Consider the following 23,620-nt stretch of genomic DNA (forward strand, 5'->3'; position numbering starts at 1 on the left):
ATCCACGATTTTCCCGGGGGTGAATCTTGGTGTTTCTGAGCTTTCTTGGGCTAATTGTTGGTGCTTTGTTTTTTTGTGGGGGCTGAATCTTTATATTTGGAGGGGGCTTTTGCTGAATCTTGATGTTTGGTAAGTTTTTGATCTGTGTCCTGATGTTTGGAGGACTTTTGTGCTGAATTGTGGTGTTTTGGAGGTTCTTAGAGACACAAGATGCCCAATGACCTAATGAGATGAACTTGGGTAAGGAGGAACTCCCAGTCCAAGGCACTCTCATCTTGTTTTTTTCTCCAAACCAGGATTTTTCATTCCTAGGACATGTCTGGATGGAGGAGGAGGAAAAGCCCTGGAGATTCCGCACGAGGAGGGGCTGCAAACCCAGCCCAGGGAGCTGTGGGAAGGAAAGAGCCCCCCTGAGCCAGGAAGGTGGCCGGAGATCCAGCCAGAGGTCAGAGCTGGTGGAGAAGCCTCATGGCAGAGAGAAGCCCCACAAGTGCTTGGAATGTGGGAAGGGTTTTAGTCGGAGCTTAGATCTGATCCAGCACCAGGTGATCCAAACTGGGGAGAGGCCCTATGAGTGTGAGGAATGTGGGAAGCATTTCAGCTGGAGCTCCAGCCTGAGGCAGCACCAGAGGATCCACACTGGGGAGAGGCCCTTTGAGTGTGAGGAGTGTGGGAAGAGCTTCAACCAGAAGGGCCACCTGATGCAACACCAGAGGATCCACACTGGGGAAAAACCCTATGAGTGTGGGGAGTGTGGGAAGAGCTTCAGCATCAAGTGCCAGCTGACAGAACACCAGAAGATCCACACCGGGGAAAAGCCCTACAAGTGTGGGGAATGTGGGAGGAGCTTCAGAGGAAGCTCGGCATTGATTCGGCACCAGGTCATCCACACGGGGGAACGGCCCTACACCTGCTTGGAATGTGGGAAGAGCTATGGGTGGCACTCTGACCTGAGAAAACACCAGCGCACCCACACTGGGGAGAAGCCCTACAAGTGTCCCCAATGTGGGAAGAGGTTTCACAGGAGCTCCGATCTCCTCAAACATGAGCGGAGTCACACCGAGGAGAGGCCCTTCCGCTGCCCCGACTGCGGGAAGGGCTTCAAGCAAAACTCCCCTCTCACCCTGCACCGGCGCATCCACACTGGGGAGAGGCCCTACGAGTGTGGGGAGTGTGGGATGAGATTCTCATCGAGCTCAGCTTTGACCCGACACCAACGGAGGCACCACTAAGGGAAGCCCTGTGAGTGCCCCGAGTGCGGGAAGAGCTTTGTGCGCTGCTCCAGCTCCATCCCCCATGGGAGGATCCGTGTTCAGGGTGGTCCCCTGTGACCCCCGTTGGGCAGATCGCTGGTGATCCATGGTCCTGGTGATCCAAGTTGGAAGGCATCTGGCTGGGGGGCTCCACATCTTCCTGGTTCCCTGTAGGCACCTCGATAAACCCAGCGGGAGGAACCTCCACCAGGACACAGACCTACAATGGGAATTCCTTGGGGAGAGCAGATTTGTTGACTTTCAACTCCATAAAATCTTTTGTATTTAATCCTTCTTCTGGTGACATCAAGGAGTACTGAATGGTCCCTGAGGTATATTCTGGGTTGACTATTTGGTGCTTGTATCCCCAGTCTGTTCTGTTTATGCTGAATAATAAGTTTTACACCTTCAAGACCTGTCCTGAGAGTGAAGGGGTAGAGAAGCAGCATGCAGTTTGTTTTCAGAAACTGCACTCGCTCCTCCACATTCCTGCTCTGGGACTGTGTTGTCTGTGGATGGACAGACAGCGGGACAGAGCTCTCCTTTGCTTTTAGTTAGTTTTAGCTAGCTGAACCAAACAAGTTCCTGAACTGTGGGGTTTTTTTTCCCTTTTCTTTGAACCTGCTCTGGCCTGAACACCAGAAGAGCACGGGCAGCTCACACCTGTGCCCCACCGGGCCGGGCCTGGGCTGCGGCATTTCCAGCGCCAGAGGGACTGATAAGGGACTGAGTGAGCTGAGCTACAGCCCACAGAGGGACTTTGTGAGTTTGTCTCTCTTTTAGAGCAGCAAGAGGTTTTACTGTTTTGTTATCTTTATTGAAAGATAAAAATATCCATTCCAGAATATGCAGTTGATCTTCCCAGTTATCACTTCATTGACACAGTATTCCACATGGTATTTCATGGTCCTTCAAAATAAACACTTGAACACCAACATAGGTATCTAATCTGTTAACAAATGTGTGTGCTAAGGCTAATTCAATTTCTTCTAGGGTCTTTGCTGCTGGGGTCAATTGCCTCTCATCAGTAGAGGAGGTGGTGCCTGACAGAAAATCATGCAATAGTTGCATCTGATGATTAGTTATGCCTAAATATGATCTAATCCAACCTATTAAACCAACCAATTTCTGTACATCAGTAGCAGTTTTAACATCAATGTCTAACTTCACAGTTTGAGGCATAACTTGAGTGTTAGTCACTAACATACCAGTATTTCCAAGGCATGTGTTCCTGCACTTTCTCTGAAGCAATGATCAGACCTTTCAAATTTGTCACAGCACATTGTTTAAGAGCTGATAACTGTTGTTTGTTACCAGATGCCAACAAGATATCATCCATGTAATGATAACAGTAGCAGTTATTAAATTGCTCCTGCACTTTTGACAAGACCTGTGCCACAAACCATTAACAAATAGTTGGCGAATTTTTCATGTCTTGGGGAAGTACCCTCCATTGATATCTTTTATTGGGTTCAGGGTTCAGCATAATTTATGGAAGGCAGAGTAAAAGCAAATTTTTCTTTGTCTTGCTCAGCCAATGGAATAGTGAAGAAACAATCTTTCAAACCAATGACAACTATTTGCCATTCCTGTGGAATCATTGTAGGTGTAGGAAGGCCTGGTAGTAAAGCTCCCATTGTTGCCATTACAGCATTTATCTGCCATAAATCATGTAAAAGTCTCCATTTTCCCGATTTCTTTTTTATTACAAAAACAGGGGTATTCCAGGAATATTTCAATATTTCCTGCTTGCAATTGTTCTGTGACTAATTCTTGCAGGGCAGTAAGCTTTTTGGTAGTAAGGGGCCACTGGTCAACCCAGACAGGTTTATCTGTCGACCATAGATCAAGGCTACAACTGGACGTTCATTGCCCTGCATCACAGTGGCCCCCATTAAAAATCTGTAGTAATTTTGACACCCCATTGAGATAAACAATGTCGTCCCCACAAACTTTGAGGAGCATCGGCAACATAGAGTCTGATGTTAGCTTGTTGGCCATCAGGATGTTTCACGTTAATTACAATGGCTGACAGGCCACCTGTTGTAGCACCACCCAACCCCAGAAGTCCAAAACTTGCATGAGTGAGAGGCCACGATTGAGGCTAGCAAAGTCACGAGAGTATTGTGACATCTGCTCCAGTGTCAATCAAACCTGTTACTGATATGGTTCCTGGATGACATCCACTGGTGGTGAGGATTCATGTCTTTTCTGGATGGTTCTCCATAAATTTCTCAGCCCAGAACACTTGAGGTACTCCTGTCAATCCAAAACTTCCTGTGCCGTGACTTTGGTCCACTGTATTTGGAACAGAACTCACAAAAGGTACAAGTTGAGCAATGCAAGTTCCTTTCTGAATAGTGACAGGAGGGTCATAAATGGGTACCATAGCATGAATCTGTCCTAAATAATTAGCATCAATAAGCCCTAGATGCACATGAATACCTCTAAGTGTAGTTCTTGATCTTCCCATCAAAAACACACTCAATCCCTGTCCTATCGGACCATAGGCATCGAGGAGCACTTTGCACATTTCTTTTGTCAGAATGGTTACTGTGTCAGCGGTGGGTATATCAATCCCTGCAGACCCACTTGTTTCCCCTGAGTATTGTTCACAAATGTTTGGCTTTGCAGTGCTGGGGAGGCCCATATTTGCTGCTGTGGTTCTTGGGGTATTTGTTTTCCCACATGCCCATTCGCGCTCTTCTTCCTGTTTCCCTGCAACAGCTGACCATTTGCGTGATATTTACTCCTGCATTGTTGAGCATAGTGCCCAAATTTAGCACAGCAATTGCACACAACATTGCTGTTTGCACTTGGCTTAGATGTTATTTTCTGGGTATTACACTGTGCCCTTATGTGCCCTTGCTGTCCACAATTATAGCATTTCGATGAAGGTCTTAGAACTGCAGCAAGAGCTGCTATTTTATGCTCTACTGAACCAACTTTTGAGCAAGCAGTAATCATTTCAGGCAATGCTGGTTCCCCAGGTAAAGTGCCAATAATCTTTCTGCAGCCTGAGTTTGCATTTTCTTTAGCCAAATGTATACAGAATTTGTGTTGCAAAGATTCATCATCTACCTGTTTTTCAATGGCTGCAGCAAGCTCTTCCACAAATTGCAAAAATGGTTCTCTCATCCCTTGTTGTATAGTACCATATCTCTGTTTTGGAGCTGCCATTTCCATTGATTTAATTAAAGCACTCGTGCCAATTTGCTGAGCTTGTGCCAAAATTGAAGGATCCCACCTTGCCTGTGAATCTGGGTTAGCAAAAGGTCCAGTGCCCAGTAGGGCATCAACACCCACAGCATGATGAGGGTCGTGTTGAGGCAACTGCATATTTGTTAGAGCTGTCTGCTCAGCCACTCGCCTCCAAGTGTCTTGAAATACACCGTATTGTATTGGCTGGAATGAAATAGTAGCAATATGCATGATGTCATAACGTGCAAGCATAACTGCATTAATTACACATATTAATTGCATTACCTCTGAGGAATTAATGCCATACTGAGCCACTTTCGATTGGAGATTTTGCACAACTTTCCAGGCAAAGACGTGATGACTGTCATCCTGCCCTGTTCCAGGAGCTGCTTTAAAACCTGGAAAAGCCATAGATAGGGTTATCACAGGCAACATTTGCATTAGCACTGTTCTCCTGAGGTACTCTTGGAGCACCTAACCTTTCTATCATGTCCCAATTCTTTTCTTCAGCTGCTTTCTTCCTAACAAATTCCCAAAATTCCTGAGGCTGTTGAGGAAGCCCAGTTACTTGACATGGGGGCAAAGTCCATGGGGCAATAAGGCTGGAGCTATTAGAAGGTGAACTGTCAATAGTTCCCGGCCCCAACTCAGGTGTTACTGCGGGAGACTCATCACTTGATTCGCTGTCACTGTCAGGTAACGGAGGACACGACCTTGGAGATTGTTCAGGCAGCTCAGAGGGGAGCGAAGGGGCAGATGGCTGGGCTAGAGCAGAGGGAAGCAGGGGGGCAGAAGACTGGGTTTCTCTCTCTGCTAAAGACATTTCAGCTACCTGGTGCAGTGGTGTGGTGTATACAGGCACCATTGCGAGCTGCTGCGCAGCTGTGACATAAAGAGGTTTAGGAGTCTGAGAAGGAGATACTATGGCAGTTTGCCCAGAAGCTTTGGCAGCTTTCCCAGAAGCTTTGGCATCCAGCCCAGAAGCTCTGGCAGCTTTCCTGGAAGCTTTGGTAGCCTGCCTGGTAACTTGCATGGCACCTGCACCTTCTTCAAGGATAGATTCACCAAGTTCCCCATCAGAGGCCCCCTCTGCCTCATCCCCCTTGTCAATTTCTGTTATCAACACTGATTCTTCATCTGCGTCCTGCTCTGCTTAAGCGTTCTCGCTCTGTTTTCCATTCTTTTAATGCCTCAAAAAGCAATCCCCAGGTAACAGCTAGATCGACAACAGTTTTATCTCCCACTCAGATGACTTCCCACAGTCTGTCCCTGTCTTTTTCCCATGCTTTAACACTAAATGCTGTGTCAGGATCAGTGCCAAAATCCTGTGATTTAGCCCACAGCAATATACTACGAAGGGCATAGTCTGAAGTATTAATTCCCTTATTTCTTAACAAAACTTTCCATGTAGCCAAAACAGTCTCTTCTTCATTAGATAAATTATTTCCCATTATTACTAGTTGGTGGCTCACCTACTTCCAGGTGTCTTGATAGGAGAAAATCAGGTCTGGACTTCCCTGTGGCTTCCACCCGCCATTCTCAGCTGCACCAACTCTGCCTCCCCCACTATGTCCCAGTGAGTCATGGCTGCCAGTCTCTAGGAGCCCGTTTGGGTCCAGACCAAGTATGTTCTTAAGGGTGTTGAATCACGTTGGGGTTACCAGATGTTGCTGTCAAGGCAGTCATGACACAAGGCAGAGACCACAAGCAGTCTCAGATGGCAACTCTTTATTATCGAACATGGCTGACCTTTTATACACTTTCTAATTGTTTATACTTCTTCTACCCTAACTATTTGCCACAATAAATCAACATAACATCATTGGTGATAAGTTACAGTGTCTTCAACTAACTTTCTAAAAATACTTCATCCAGCTGCAAAGTTCTCTTCTTATCTTTCTTCAATTCCTCACTTCTCTTGGTGTCCTCAGTTACAGCCTTGGAGAGAATCCTTATCAACTTCTTGCTTCTTACCTTTCTTCTCACTCCTTTAGCTAACAGGCCCGCTGTTGGCCCCTTCCACACAAAGGCATTTGCTATACCAGCGCCCGCAGTAAGGTTCATTAGTAACGGTTGCCCTATGCTGAAGGCACACAGGTGGTTACATGCCTCTATCATTTACAGTAGGGTGAGTTCCTCCTTAGACAAGGACCTCAGAAGTTTTTTACAATTCTCATTAGCATTTTCAACAGCTAATTTTGAAAGCAACACCTCTCTGGCAATGTCATTCTCAATTTGTCTTTTAAGAGCTTGTTTCAAGCAGCCATTGAATTGCATATAAGGCTCCGCCAGTCCTTGCTTTACATAAGTAAATACTTTTTGGGGGGCTCACAGCATCAGGAACCTTTAAAATGTGCTATGCACAGCTTCAGTAATACCCTCAAGGGCCTCACTAGGAATGTGGGTACGCCCAACAGGGTCTGAGTGGCTTCCTTCTCCAGCCAGGTGGTCAGTCATGAGGGCTGCAATATTCTGGTTTGCATGTCCCACAAATTTCAAAAACAAAGCTTCAAACCCCTTTTTCCACTGAGCATCTGTGGAGGCCGGTAGGCCTACAGAACAAAGGCCATTATAGGCCTTTGGACAGACAGACAGACCCCAAGTTGGAGAAATCTCCCCTGTTCAGGGCAATTGAGCAGACCCTCTTCCAGGATGCTTTGTTGTATATGCAAATGTACCCAGTTCTACTTCCCTGGTTGGACTGTTGGCCTCTCCCTCCCTTTTTCCTTATATTTATATGTCCTTGAATGTTCTCCCTTCCCTGCTTATCCATTGGCCCCATATTGCCTCAGTGTCCCACCCTCTTTACCCTATTGGCTGCCACCCCTTGTCTCCCCTCTGTACTGCCCTGAGCCCTCAGCCCATTGGCCCTGATGCTCTGCTCTGCCCCCTCTTTTCCCCTGTATTTAAACCCAGACCTTCCACTGTTCTTTTTGTCTTTGTCTCTGGCCCCCTTTGTGCGTGGCTGGAATAAACCTCCTTCTCTGGCGTCCATACAAAGACCCTTCCCATTTCTTTGTCGTTGGTGATTCTACGAGAGAAGTGTGTGCTGCAGTGATTGTGTGTGTGTGTGTGTGTGTGCCTGTGCCACCGAGCGGCTTCATTACTGGAGACACTTCTGGAAGGTCACGGCTCCGCTGCCTCTCGCTCCACCACCAATGGGCTTGTGGCTTGTGACAGCTGGCAGCCTGAACAGGGACCTGTTCGGGGCATTCCTGGAGGCGTCTTCAGTAGCTTTTTTGCTACTGAAGTTAAGCCATGTTCGGAGCAGCCAATTCCCAGAGGAGATTCCTAAGTTTTATTGGGGGAATCACACAGGCGACCGGCAACCTTCTTGAGGCGAGAAGATTGGTTGAAGCTGACGGACAACCTGGAGAGGTTTTGTTGACCCACTGTCATGTGAGTACTATATTTGGGGGTCACCCTTTTTTGTCTTTCCTTTGCCTTCTTTTCCTCTTGGATGTTGGGAGGAAGTGTGGGGATGGGAGCCAAACTGATCCACCCACACAGGGAAGTTTATACCCAAGTTAAAGGAATCCTTGTTGGGGAAAATTTTCATTTTTCAAAGGGAGATTTAAAATGTTTTCTTCATTGGTTGTTCAAGCATTTTCCTGATGTTATGAGGGAATTCATTCTAATGAGTTCTGGGACCATATAGGAAAAAGTTTCTACATTCTTCGAGTTAAAGGGATCTTTCAGTGGGGAAATTTTATCCTTTGGCCTTATTGTTAAGTCTGTAGAAAACGTTGGGAAACATTAGGAACCCCAGTTTAACACCCTTTCTCCCTGTTCCTCCCCTCGCATCCCTAAACCCTCTTCCCTGCCTCAGGCAGGATTGGGAGATGGATCCTGCCAGCAGGCGCAGGGTTGCTACCATCACCCTGACATCTCCCAGTGTCCTCTGTCCCCTCTCCAGGGCAGCACTGGCCATGCTGCCTTGGGCTCTCTCCTAACCCTCTTACCAATGTCCACGTACGCAGTTCTACCACCCCTAGTTGTTCTCCCAGATGGTTCCAGGAATGTGGCCAGCCCCACCATCTTGTCTTCTCCCTCTCCAAGTTTTTCTGCCCTTTCTCCACAAAATGGTGCTGACCCCACAAAGGCAATGGCCATTTTGTCACCTCCCTGTTCTGCCAAAAAGGATGCCTCTGACCCTCCTCCCACTTTCTCTATTCCTGTAATCACACCCTGCCCCTCCCTTCTGTGTCAGGAAGTGTGTCCATGTTGGGACTTCCCCTCTCTGTCGGGAATCCCCTCCCCATTGTGCACACCCCATCCCTACACCCTCTTCTCTTGACTCCTCTCCTGATGGTCCCTCCCATTCCGATTCCCACAACACTGGAGTCAGAAGTGGTGATGACAGTGACCAGAAGGAGCCCATATTGGCTTCCACAGCCGCCCACAAACAGGCAGATTCTGGCTGCCCCAAGAGGCTCCATGCAGTCATCAAGTGCCCTCCATCCTCCTCGGAGGATGAGAGTAGGGATTCCCAGACTTGGATTCCGGTCCTGAGTCTGAGGATCACTGGGCCAAGCTGCAGAGGGAAGCCACTGGGAGGGCTCAGAGCTCACCAAAAAGATTGTGGGCTTGCCAATTATATGTAAACACAGCAGAAGGGTGACTGCAATCAATTCCTGGGAGCCGATCCACTATGGGGAATTGAAGGAGCTCTGCAAAGTGGCTAAGGAATATGGTTGGGGGTTGCATTTCTTAAAAAACTTTCTGGAAGCCACCTTCTCTGACTGTGTCTTGGTCGTGCATGAAAATAAAAATATCATGAATTGCTTACTCTCCCCGTGTCACAATCCGTCCTTACGAACGGGTTTCGTGATTGTTCGTGGATTTGATCTCAGGGTGCAAAAATCCGACACGGCACAGGGGGGTTTGCAGTGATAATCAAAACAAATACACCTTTATTGAATAACCAAATGCATTGGGGAGGAATTGGGGAAAAAAGGGAAAAATAAGGAAAAGAGGGAGGAAGAGAAAGGAAGGTATATAGCTACCAAACATAGAACAGCCAAGTCCTTTGATGTCCAGCCAATGGAGTTCACCATGTCACGTCTGGGGAGATCTTGTAATCTCTCGCTAACTCAGAGGTTTTTATTATGATAACTCTATTGAAAATTGTGAGGGAGGGGAAACAGATACAATAAGGAATAGATGTAACAGGTAGTCCATGTTCTCAGCAGTAAACGAGAGCCATTGTGTTCTTGGTCCAGCGGTCACAACCTGCAGGCAAACATCTCGCTTTGGTCAGCTTGCCTCCCCCACACACCTGCCCCGGGCTGGGGGTTTCAGTCCCAGTCCTTGGAAGGAGCAGAGGGGCCTTTTCACATGGGGGTTTCATGTCTCACTCCTTGATGGAGAGGCTCCTTACATCTCAGTCTGTCTGTCACGGTGGTTGTAAAACAGGTGAGGATCTTCTGTGGGGGGACCACCCAGAACTCAAGAGAAGTCCAGCCAGGCTGAGAGGTGGGACAGCTTCCAAGGCTATTGCTGCAAAAAGGCAAGATGCCCCCTTCTTCTTTCATTGGGCTCAGTGCAGCATACAGCAAACAACACCTGTGAACAATAGCTTAGCACTGTTCTCAGGTCTCGGAGCCGTTGGCACGTAACTTTCTCCAGCAGGGCCAGAAACTTCAGACAAGGGTCTTTTCTTCAGTGGTCCCCAATGGCGATCGTGAGGCAGATGAGAGAAACTTTGGACAGAGACTCACACCCCGGTCGAGTACATGCTGTGGGAGAGGCAGTAAAAAAGGCATCTCAAATCACTGGCGGACACATATTCAAAAGATGCCAACAAACCAAATTTAACCCTTGAATAAATGGCAGGAGAAGGTGACTTCCAGAAGCCACAAGACCAAGCAAAGGATTTACAAGAAGCTGCACTTGGTGACATCACCACTGCTGCAAAGACATCCCTGCTCCTCACTCTCGACAACACCCTACATACACAGAGCTTCACTAACATTAAACAAGGGCAAGTGAAATTTTCATAAAATTTGTAGAAAGACTTAAAGTTGCACTTGAGTGACAAATAGAAAGCCCAGAGGCCAGGAAGGAAATTCTAAATAAAATGGCCTTGGCAAAGGCAAACGATGAGTGCAAAACAATATTAAGAGCTCTCCCCTTGGATCCAGAACCTACAATCAACCAGATGGACGAGGCCTGCACCAAATTATCTTCCACTGAACACACCGTGGCAAGGGCAATCTCTAAGGGAGAGGGCCTTTTTAACATCCCAAGACGCTGCAAAATGTTTTAATTGTGGGGAACTGGGCCTTTTTTTTGAAGGACTGTCCAGAATACAAAATGCCTAAAGACCAGCAGCCACCAAAGAGGTGCCATTCATCACACTGTATGCATTGCAACAGACATTCTAACAACTGTTCTCAGTTTTGTTATCACCAGTAACCTCACCACCACCAGCACCATTATCAGCCAAAAAACTTCCAACAGACTGCAGAGTGGCCCTGTGTGAAGACAGCAAATGGAAAGCTGTTTCACTGTACCCTCCCCACTATTCTGGAGGTCCAATACGTGGGAAATTCCCGCGGAGCTCTTCATACTCCGAACAACAGACCAGAGTCACCAAGGCTTTCCAGCAAGTTCAGGTCAGGACCTGACACCAACTGGTGAGTGCTTTGTCTATACAATTTGATGACTCTGCTTTCTATCGTATTCCCACCAGAAAATATGGACCCCTAGAGGGCCTGAGGGATGTGCTGGTAATAGGTAATGTATTCATGGACCAAATGAAATACATATTATAGTGGAAGTGCAAACTGTTGGGCCAACTGACGAAATCACAGTCACTTTCTGCTGCACAAAACCACCACACTTCCTGCACAGAGAGACTGTGATCGCCCAAGCCTTTTTATTGCCATTAAGCATAGACAATATCCCAGACACCCAATGGCATTCTGGGTTGAAATCATGGGCCAAGACAAGCCCCTTATAAAGTGCAGTCAGTTGAATAAAGGTAATGACATCCACCTACAAGGGATGGTGGACACAGGGGCCAACGTTACTATCATTACACAACCTCAATGGCCCCTGAACCAGGAGCTGACTCCTGTCACTGGAGTCATCTCAGTGATCGGAGGAGCCGCCATCTCCATGAGGAGCGAGCGTATTATCACAACAGAGGGACTGGAGGGCCAAACTGCCACCATCAGGCCATTTGTAGTCGGGGCACCCACCACCCTGTGGGCCAGGGACCTGTTGTCCCACTGGGGAGCTTGACTTGATATTCCACCTCTGTCCCGGGATTTCTATTTGGGGCCACTGCAGAGTGCACCCCCCCACAATCACCTGGAAGACTGACGCCCCACCGTGGGTGGATCAGTGGCCCCTCTCAACAGAGAAATTACATATCCTTGAGCTTCTTGTGGAGGAGCAGCTCTCCAAGGGCCACATTGTACCTTCCAACAGCCCGTGGAACTCCCCTGTCTTTGTTCTCAAAATCCTGGCAAGGACAGGTGGACACTCCTCCATGACCTTTGTAAAATTAACGAGGTCATTGAGGACATGGGTCCCTTGCAGCCTTCCTTCTCCATCCTTGCTTCCTTGTGACTCGAGAGTGGTGGTCGTTGATATCAAAGACTGCTTTTTCAACATCCCCCTCCATCCTCGAGATGCTCCCAGATTCACCTTTTCCACCCCCTCCCTGAACAGGCACCTCTGAAGCGGTACCACTGGTGAGTCCTCCCCCAAACTGAGAAAAACTCCCCTATATATGCCAGTGGTACATGGCCCTTGTCCTATCTCCCATCCAAAGGACTCTCCCAGATGCCATTATCCTACATTATATGGATGACATTCTGTCTTGGTTTGAAGACAGGTGTCTGCTAAGGAAGGCAGGAGCTTCCTGTGAAATGGAAAATGTAAACCCCCTCCCTCTGAATTATTATAATTTTGAAATTAAAAAGCTCTTGAGCAAAGATATGGGAATAAGAATAACAGTTCTTTACTAGGAAAATTAAAAATACAAATGCAATAGTACAAACAAAAAAACCCCACTGGCAGAGTCAGAATATGACCTGACACCCTGTGGGTCACAGTGGTGGTAGCAGTCCTATTAAATGGAGGCTGCAGTGCTCCTGGAGTGACAGGTGGGGTTTTGTTGAAGCAGTGATCCTGTAGAAGGGTGGAGTTTTCCTCTCAAGGTCCAGTGGTGGCGTAGATGGGCCTGGACATCCTCTGGGAATGCAGTGGAAAAGAAAGCTGCTCCTCTGGGAATCCTGTGGGAAAAGGCTGTCTCTCTTCTTCCAAATGTCAAATTATATCCAGGTAGGAATGCTTGGCTCCTCCCTCTGGCCGGAGCATCTCACAATGGGATGATGAAATTGTTATCAGTCATGCAGTGACACTCAAGGGCCCAATAACAGAAGATATCTCCCAGAGGGGGGATTGTTGAGGAAGAGATAAAGTAAACTGTTGTAAGAGACGGTCCAAAGTTTCCCCCATTTGCCTCACGACCGTCACAAGGACAGAGAGGAAGACCCTGAAGACCCTGGCTGGAGTTCTGGCCTGGTTGGGGTGGATGCTCGCCAAGTGATTGTTTGCAGCTGTGCTTGCTGTGCCCCCACGTTACAACTGCTTCGAGCAGGGGCTGACAGGGAGCGGCTTGCTCTGTACACTTACACCTGCTTCACGATCCCTGCTCATCACAATGGCCCATGAATTTCCCCACCTCTTGGCCAGATGAACTTTCTGGGGTAACTCTGGTGATCCCCCCATAGAAGATCCCTCATCTGCCTCACAAGCGCTGTAAGGGAAGCCTCCTCCCAAGGACTGAGACTGAGACCCTTAAAATTCTAACACAGGGGCACTGGCCTGACTGAAGTGGGATGTTTGCCAAGTGTTGCCTGCAGGTGTGTTTGCTGGACCAAGACTGGTTTCTCATAGACACCAATCCTGAAAACAATGGGTCTCGCTCACTGCTGAGATTGATTTGTCCTGTTTTGAAACATGGACTGTCTTACTCATTTTCAATAGACTAATTCTCCATTGTCTTTTATCTGTTCTCCCCTTGGTGGATGACTATAAAAGACCCCTGAGTTAACCAAAGATTTTGAGATTCTCCCCCACGTGACAAGATGGATCTATTGGCTGGACCATGAGGATTTTGTCTCTCCATTGGTAGCTATTCCCACCCCGGTCTTCTTCTCTCTCCCTCTATCCTTTATCTCCTTTCTAATCCTTCTATTGCTTCTGCTGTGGGCACTCAATAAAAGGTGCATTTGTTTTGATTAAGACTGAAATCCCCTCTGTGTTGTTTTTGCGCTCTGAGATCAGTTAATGAACCATCACAACCCCACTTGTACGAGTGGATCGTGACATTAAATTGCCATCATGAACAGGATTCTGACAGACAGAGGGGTTTGCAGGGTTGTGTGTAGTCTGTAACAGGGGAAGGATGTTTCACTCCAGCCGCACCGAGCCCGATACCCTGAAAGGGGTGAGCGGTTGTCTAAAAAGGAAAGGGAGTGACTCAAATTTCCCACAAACTGCACACGCCGAGGTGAAAAGCACCCCCATACTCAATTGAGGGCTCTGCCTTCAGAATTTCACAAAAGATCTCTTAGTGCAAAAAGGGAAACTGTTTTTGTGTATGTGTGAATCTGGACTGTCTGGGAAGTGAAGGGACTACTTGAAGTAACTGAGTAGAACCTCCCAGGCACTTTTAGTCTCTTCACCCACCCAGGGAAGCAAGGGAAACACAGCAGAGGCTGTGTGGTTGTGTACCTTAAGTCTACACCTCCCTGTCATGGGTTTGGTCCCTTCACAAAATGACGGAAAACCTCAGCGCAAAAGTTAAAGCTGAATTTTATTCTCTCCTAACCAAACACAATGCCAAACCTTCTCTGGGAGGAGAAGAACGGGCACAAAGTAACTGATTTAATTTGGAAAATGTTATTGATAGAGTATGTTCTTTACAAAATGAAACAAAAGTCAAACTGGGCAAAACTAAAACTATTCTCTGCTCAGTTTTGGGAGCTTGTCTCACAGCAGCTATAAAAACTCTCTTAAAGTGAAGAAGTGAGGAAAAAGCTATAATGGACTCCCTTCAAACCCTAGTTGAAATTTGGCAAAAACAATTAAATGAAGAAAGAAGTGAGATCCATCTGTTATGAGCTGCCCATAGAGAGGAACACATTAAGAATTCACTGAATGCTGATTCCTCAACACAGGCAGAGGAAAAGAAACTCCTCACATTAAACAGATTTATCCCCATAAGGAACTAGAAGCAGTTAAAAACTGTGGAGAAAACTGCTGCCCTCATTTGAGACCCTTGGTTAAAACAGAATATCATTATATTCATGATGAAGATTTTGAACCACATATCACAACTAAACAAATACCATTCAGCACTACCAAATTGACTAAGCTGAAGAAAGAATTTGGGTGCCTCCCACAAGAATCGGAGGCAGAATATGTCTTCCAAGTGTCCCTCACTGGTGGAGATCAAATTAAATTAACTGAACAAGTGGCCAGTGGGTACTGGGGACATGGAGTTTTCTTAACAACAGGAGATGAGCGTTACACGTGGTCCCTGACACAATGTGTGCCTTTCTGGGCCGGGGGAATTAATCCTTTGGAAAGGGGAGACCCTTTAGCTATAGTCAGTGCCCCCGACCAGCTTTTGGAAGGCGCCCACAAAGCCACCTGCCTGCAAATGATTCATGAAAAAGGTTGATTCCTGGTTTTCAGTCACCAGTGCAATTACCTGTAAAGCCTGAAATTATGACTCCTTTAATTTGAGGGCTTCCTAAACCTACAGCAATTACTTTACAGAAAACCATAATGGCCTTGGGTCCCATAGAGAGACTAGATAGATTCCTTGGTAACCCCACTGACCAAACTGGATCTACTGATCCTGGTTTCACTCCATACTCCATCCCCTCACAGCCCCCAGCTTCTCAATCTGATTCACCTGCCAGTAGCCGTAAAGTTTGGACATGGAGCGAGGTTGCAGTAGATTTGATTAATTACAGTAGATGATATGGACCTGTAAAAACCCTGGAAGAGAAATCAGAAAATACAAACAGTGTTTGGTTTATCGGGGCTCCTCACGGTGAAAATTTAGGGAAGGGAAACCAGATCTCTAACTGCCAACGTTGGTGGTTGTTGGAAGTTAAAAGGGGGGTCCCCAGAGAGGTGATGGATGGTTTGCCCCTTGATAAATTACAGAAAATAATAACTAATTGGCACTATCAGAAACCGAATTTATCAGTTCAACCCAGTGCACCCCTCCCTTCTCAGAATCCAGCCAGTGAGCCAAAACAAACCCTCTCCCAGCCTCTCCCTCAGAATTTAGGATGTGAGCCAAAGCAAACACAGAACCAGAGAAACTAGGCTCTCCATCCCTTATAGGTGAGCGAAGGGCTGGAGCATGGATGTATCTGAGAATGCTCACTAAACATAAATCAGGAGATATACTGATCACAGCTATCACAGGCCTCAAACAGGCACTTGTAACCTTTCTGATTGACACTGGGGCACAAATCTCTGCACTAACAAAAAGGATGCCCAGAAGTGTAGAATTGTTCCAACAAAGAAACAATGATGTGCTTTAAATGCCCTAGGAACTACAGAATCTATGAATGTGGCCTTAGTAAAACTCACGCTCCATGGAGAGGAGAATCAATTAGTTGTCAAAACTGGGGATATTCCAAACAATTTATTAGGGATGGATGTTATTGCTGGGAGGCAGTGGGAATGTTCTGAGGGATTCCTGTGGTCATTTGGTGTGCCACATCTTAACATTAGACTGCTCCAAGCTGCATCCTCCTCACTGTCTAGCAAAATTACTCATGTAAAACAATACCCTCTACATTCTGGTGCCAAAGAGGGCATCAAACCAGTTATACAGGACTTGTGAGACCAAGGAGTGATAGTCAATACCCATTCTCTTTTCAACTTGCCAGTGTGGCCAGTTTGGAAACCCAATGAGAAGTGGAGGCTGACAGTAGACTTCTGCAGGCTTAATGCCAACACAGACCCTCTTACAGCAGCGGTCCCAAATTTGGCTGAATTAATGACATCAATTCAAGAAAAAGCTCACTCAATCATGGCAACTATAGATGTCAAAGACATGTTTTTTATGATACAGCCAGAAGATATGGACCGATTTGCCTTCACATGGGAAGGACAGCAATACACTTTCACTAGGCTTCCCCAAGGCTACAAACACTCCCCCACTTTGGCCCACCCTACTTTAGCCCAGGAATTAGAAAAAATACCCAAACCTGATCCTGTAGCTGTTTATCAATACATTGATGACATTCTGGGGGGGGGGGGTGGGGGTGTGAAATAGAGGTAGTAGGGAAACATCAGCAGAAAATAATCCCTCACTTAGAAAGTCTTGATTTGCAGATGCCCCCAGAGAAAATTCAGAAGTCTTCTCAGGAAGTGAAGTTTTTGGGAATTTGCTGGAAAGGAGGTATGACATGTATTCCACCTGATATCCTAACCTCTTTAGATCAGATCAAAATGCCTGAATCCAGGAAAGATCTCCTGCAAGCTCTAGGATTATTAGTGTTCTGGAGAAAACACATTCCAGATCTTTCAATAATTGCCAGGCCCCTTTATGACTTGCTGAGGAAAGGGGTGAAATGGGATTGGACTCCTTCTCAGGAGGAAGCATTGCAATTGCTGTTTTTTGAAGCAACAGCTCACCAAGCACTGGACCCTGTCCATCCCACAGATCCCTTTCAGCTGGAATGGGGATTTGCCTCCTCAGGGCTGTCAGTACACATTTGGCAGCAGGGTCCTGAGGGTCCAACAAGGCCTGTTGGTTTCTATTCCTGTGGTTTCAAAGATGCTGAGAAAAGATACACTACCTGGGAAAAAGGATTGTTTGTGGTTAGCTTAGCTCTCATAGAAGTGGAAAAAAATGCACGACAACAACCAGTTGCCTTGAGAGGCCCTTTCAAAGTTATTAAGACAGTCACTACTGGGACCTCCCTCCCCGCCCCCAACAGGGTGGCCCAAAGGGCCTCAGTTGCAAACTGGTATGCTCAGATTGAACATTACTGTAACATTTTCTCAATAACAGAAGGAGCTGTAAAAAATTTAGCGATCCAAGAAACTGAGGATTTGGGCAGCAGCCATGACAAACCTGCCTCTGTAATTAAAACATCCCCTAGTTTCTCCCCCAAACAATCAGCAAATTCTTGGTTCCCTGATGCCTCTGCTAAACAGGAGGGGAAGGTGTGGAGATACAGGGCAGCAGCCCTCCACATTTCCTCTGGTGAACGAATCATTACCGAGGGAGAAGGCAGTGCTCAGGTTGGGGAGCTGAGAGCTGTTTGGAGTGCTTTCCAACATGAGGTACAGAATACCTCTCCTGTCTGCATCTACACGGACTCCTATGCTGTGTATAAAGGATGTACTGAGTGGCTTCCTTTTTGCAGAAAAATTATTGGGAAGTTAACAGAATTCCAGTATGGCAAAAGGAAAAGTGGCAAGAAATTTTCAACATTGCAAGCCAAGGGAACTTTGTTGGGGTGGGCAGCCTTTCATCAGACAGATGGAAATCCAGCAGGAGAGTGGAACAATAAAGCTGATGATTTAGCAAGACTAAGTCCCCTGAAAAGGAACAAATTACAGAGGACTGGGATCAACTATTAGAATGGCTGCATGTAAAAAGACAGCACACAGGTGCGAAAGATTTGTACAAGGAAGCTCTGGCCCAGCGTTGGCCTGTCACCAAGGAAAGGTGTAAAACATGCGTATCAGCCTGTGAGCAATCGCAGACTGGAGACTGGAGAGACATCCTTTGGAAGATGACCCTCTGCATTTCAGAAAGGGTAAAGGCTTATGGGACGCGTGGCAGGTAGACTATATTGGACCCTTTAAGAAGTCAGGAGTTAAACACTTTGTGCTGGTAGGAGTAGAAATTGTATCTGGGATGGTCCAGGCCAATGCTTTTAAAAGAGCTACAGGTGATAATACTGTTAAAGCACTGCAGGGATGGTTTGGAATTTTCCCAAAACCACAGGAAATTCAATCTGATAATGGGTCCCACTTCACTGCTAGAATTGTACAGGATTAGGCAAAAAATGAAGGAATTAAATGGACTTTTCACACTCCTTACTACCCTCAAGCTAACGGGATCGTGGAAAGGACCAATGGTCTTTTGGAATGACTTTTGAAACCAGAGGAGGGAAATTGGGATGTTCGGTTATGGGAAGCTGTGAAAAGTGTGAATGACAGATGGGGGGGTAAATGGGTGTCCCAAAATCACTGCCTTTTGCCCAATAGCTCCAAGCATAATTGCCTCTCTAGGGAGACCAGCTGATTTCAAGATTCCAGCACATTACCCTGGACAACCTGTTCTGGTGGACCTCCCTACTGTAGGGGAAGTACCACTAGTGCTAAAAACCCCTCTGAATAAACATGCATGGGTAGCCTCTGATGCTCTAGGGAGAGAGCATTGGATAAATACACACTGGATAATTCCATCATTCTAACTTTTTCTGTCCCTTAGTAGCAGGATTCTGTTGTGTTTACTTTTACAGAAGAACCCTGAGGGTCATGAGGATCATCTGAACCATGATAACACTGGTGATACTTTTCTGCATCCTACCACAATTCCGTGGACAGAATCCTGCTGAGTGGTCGTGGTCTGAAGCTACCATCCATCACACTAATGTTCTAGGATCATATCCCAAGGGTCGCCACCTGAACCTAGAGCCTATAGTGCTGCATGACTCTGAGATATATCGCCCAAGTGAGTGGGGATGGGATCAGAAGGACTGGACTAGAACCCTAACTGGAACAATTGGTGAGTCGATTGTGGTAGCGTGCAGAAAAGTGGAAGGATCTCTCTATGAGAAAGCCACCTCCATTGCAGGTGCCGGAAATTTTTTAGAACCAGATGGAAAAAACTATTTGCACATCCCTACAACAGAACTGTGTCCTACGACAAAGTGGGAGTGTACCAAACAAATTCCCCTCACTCTGTGCTGCCGGCAGGAGTACGTTGGTAACTACACTTTAGGCCCCAGAACCAACAATGCAATTACAAAGGATTGTAGAAATGAATCTACTGCTTGCTGGCATAATTTTACTTTAGCCAAACCAACTTATGTGACACGCCGTTGGCAAAATAACTTGACAAATCCATAAAGTTTAAAAGGCCTGGTTTACAAATTTAAGATAAATGCTATAACAAAGCCCACACTGAGTACAGTAGTCACACCCCAGTGGGTAGAAAGGACTGAGAGCACCCTTAGTCAACTTGATACTGAATGGCCTTGGTCCCAGGCTTTTGTTCATTTTTCCAGATCCATGGGAAACGTGAGGGATTTAAACCTATTAACTGTCATTATGCATGAAAATCAGATATACACTAGGCAGGAATGGGAAAACCAAAAAACCTGGCAGCTTCAAGGGATAGTGGGGAAAAAAATTAGTATAGGATCCAAATGATTAATGGAACTATCCATAGTAAGGCAACGTCAATCGGTGTTTTGACAGATCAAACAAATAAGCATGAAAAGGTTTGTACGCACCCAAGCTTACAGGATTGTTGGCACAATTTTACATTGGCACAAACCATAGAAGAGGTTTGTCTTTGGTCCAAAAAATTTTAAGTTTATAGTAAATGCTATAGCCCAACTCCACCACCACCACTCCAGCCCAACCACCACTTATGCTTAGCCCAAGAATTTTTGAAAATGGACCAGATATAATTAGGAAAACAGGACAACAACAAATACTGTTCAATCCGGCATGGTCTCTTAAACAAGTCAAATTGCTGATGCAAAATAATGTCTCAGAAATTCAGCCGGCCTGTTCGCCTTTTTTGCAAACTTCCTTTGAGGGTTGGATGACCTGGTTGCAAAAGCGGAACTCTTTTAAAAGACGGACGCTAAGAGACATAACCGGTGTTGTGGGAACAGGATTGGGAATTCTAAAGAGTATTGATTCAGAAGTATTAATGAATAAAATTGGCTGCTACAACTAGAGATTTGACCAAATTACAACAACCACTGCAGTCATTGGCTTCAGGAACACACCAGTGGCTGCTATCAAACATTTTGCCAAATTGGGAAAAGGTAAATGTAAATGACCACAAATTGGTAAATGATGCACTCGGTGCTACACAGAACAACATTTCTTTGGCTCCCAGCTGTATCCAGGCACAATTGTGGATGCAGTCAGTTGCTGCCTCAATGATAAGAGAAGGTGAAGAAGGCACTTTTCCTACTGAAATTTGGAAAATAATTTGGGACAGTGCCACTGATTTTGAAAGAGAATTCCAATCCTGGTGGAACCTGGTGAATTTTACTTACAATCCCATTACAAACACAGCCATGGCTTTTGTGTTAACCATACGTAATGCCTCAGTGCGTTTGATATTTCCTATGATTGCATTAGGGCTGGATGATGATGGAGCTGTTCTCTATCCTTATGAGCATTGGGAATGGGCCCGTCAAATTGGTGAGAAATGGCAAACTGTTAATTTGGAACCTTGTATTGCCTGAGAACAACAAGGGCTCATCTGTGAAAGCAATGCAATCACAGCTCAAGACATTTGTTTAGACACAGAGCAAAATATCTGTCATTTTGAAATTCATCCTAATGAGACTTCTGAAACAGTCCTTGTATATATAGGCAACAGGTGTGCATGCTTCAGAACTGCTTGTGATTTGGTATTCATAGAAAATGTTGTAGGAGATACCAAAAATCATACAAATGTTTGTGCTTGTAACTTTACCAAGATTGCAGGATGTGATTTCTCTTATGAAGCTCCAGTTACCTCTCACTACCCATTGCAATCCAACTACACACTGATTCACAAACTGATGCCTACGCCTATTGGGATGGATCTCACTTTGGTAAGACAACTGCTGCTCCATCGAGACTTAGTGGAAATCCTTGAGAAGATTGAGAAAAACGCACAGAAAGCCCTGGTGACTGTTCATCACAATGTGAGACAGATACCCCGTGTCATGGAAAGGGTGGAGAAAGATGCCGAGCACAGGGGGTGGGATACTCTTTTAGGTGGTCTCCTACTGCCACGGGTGTCCTGAGCAGTCTGTGTCATCCCATTGTTATCCTTTTGATACCAATTCTGCTTGGTTTTATTTTATCAGCAGTCCCATTTGTTATGAATTGGAGCATGAAACAGCTGACAAGATTGACGTCTATAGTTAATGCACACAACTTGGCTGATGTCCTCTACACTGTGGACATCCCCAAGACTTTGACACAAGGCAATTATGAATAAGCATATGTGTTTTGGAATAATCCTAATTTCCATTTATGATTTTGTGGGAATTACTTTCCATTTTTAGTAAATTGTTTTAGAAAATCATTTTTTAAAGTTAATGCTTGTATTATGATTTGTTTATTGCATTTGCTTTTGATTATTTGTAACTTGTTTTAACCATTTGAAAATTGTTATAAAAGTAATATTGTTTAATTAATCAACCATTTGTGAAAATTGTTATGATAAGCAATATTAATTATGCTTGTTTATTTTTTCCCTTTTCCACTTCCATTTCCTATCCTTTCTTTTCCTTCTCTCTCTCTCTTTTTCCTCTCTTTCTGTTGTCCCTATTTTTCCGGGTTATACTACCAACGTACGGCGAGTTCTGCAGACCCATCAGCGACACTCCAGAGTTCTGCTGATGAAGATCCCTCAAGACAATCGTGAGTCACGGGGTCGTGTGAGAGTCTGTCCGAATTTCCCCTCATCTCCCTCACGATTGTCATTGGGGGACCACTGAAGAGAAGACCCCCCCTGTCTTAAATCTCTGGCTCCAAAGGAGAAAGTCATGTGCCTGAGACCTGAGAGCGTTGCCAAGCCATTGTTTGCACAGGTGTTGTTTGCTGTGTGCTACACTGAGCCCAATGAGAAGAAGAAGGAAGCACCGTGCCCTTTGTGCAACAACAGCCTTGGGAGCTGTCCCACCTCTCAGCCTGGCTGGACTTCTCCTGAGTTCTGGGTGGTCCCCCCACAGAAGACCCTCACCTGTTTTACAACCACCGTGACAGACAGACTGAGATGTAAGGAGCCTCTCCATCAAGGAGTGAGACATGAAACCCCCATGTGAAAAGGCCCCTCTGCTCCTTCCAAGGACTGGGACTGAAACCCCCAGCCCGGGGCAGGTGTGTGGGGGAGGCAAGCTGACCAAAGCGAGATGTTTGCCTGCAGGTTGTGACCGCTGGACCAAGAACACAATGGCTCTCGCTTACTGCTGAGAACATGGACTACCTGTTACATCTATTCCTTATTGTATCTGTTTCCCCCTCCTCGCAATTTCCAATAGAGTTATCATAATAAAAACCTCTGAGTTAGCCAGAGACTTCGAGATCTCCCTGACATAACAGGCGGATCCTTGACTGGACTGGACCAAAGGACTTCGTCTCTACGTTTGGTAGCTCTATCCCCCTCTTTCTCTCTCTCTCTCTCTCTCTCTCTCTCTTTTGTCTCTCTCTTCCTCTATCTTTTTCTCTCCCTTAATCCTTCTATCGCATTTTGCTGGGGACATTCAATAAAGGTGCATTTCTTTCGATTATCATTGCAAACCCCCTTGTACCGTGTTGGTTCTTTTTGCACCCTGAGATCAAATCCACGAACCATCACGAAACCCGTCCGTGAGGACAGATCGTGACAGCCCCCGAGGACCCCTCCCCAAATTCCCCCCCAAAGCCCCCACAGCACCCCCAGACCCCGCTAAAACCCCCTCAAGTTGCCCCAACACCCTCCCCAAATCTCCCCCAAATGTCCTCAAGACCCCTCCCCAAATTCCCCTTACGACTCCTCCAGGACCCCTCACCTGTTCCTGCGCCTCCTCAGCAGCTCCCGGAGCCCCCCGTCCTCTCCCAGCGCCTCCCCCGCTCTCTCCAGCGCCTCCCGCAGGACCCGCCCGAGCCCGGGGCGGCTCCCGGGGGTCCCTGAGGGGGTCCCGGGGGGCGGTGGGGGGGAGGGGGCGCCCGCTCCATGCCCGGGCCCGGGGTCAGGGGGCGCCGCTTCGGGCTCGGCTCTGATTGGCTGGAGCAGCGCGGGGAGGGCAGAAGTGGATCAGGGGAGACGCCCGGTGATTGGTTGGTTTCATAGAGGGCACGGTGATTGACAGGAGAGGGGCGGGGAGGCGGGCTTTGACGAAGGGAGGCGCGCGGTGATTGGTTGGTTCGGCTCG

General features: G+C 46.6%; 2 pseudogenes; both read left to right on the forward strand.

Moving 5' to 3' along the window:
- Positions 1–23,620, forward strand: part of LOC136570615 (zinc finger protein 850-like) — a 194,458-nt pseudogene that overhangs the window by 92,455 nt on the left and 78,383 nt on the right.
- On the forward strand, positions 11,463–15,818 carry LOC136570564 (uncharacterized; annotated as a pseudogene).

This window comes from Molothrus aeneus, unplaced genomic scaffold, assembly GCF_037042795.1.
Source record: "Molothrus aeneus isolate 106 unplaced genomic scaffold, BPBGC_Maene_1.0 scaffold_35, whole genome shotgun sequence".
Taxonomy (NCBI): Eukaryota; Metazoa; Chordata; class Aves; order Passeriformes; family Icteridae; genus Molothrus; species Molothrus aeneus.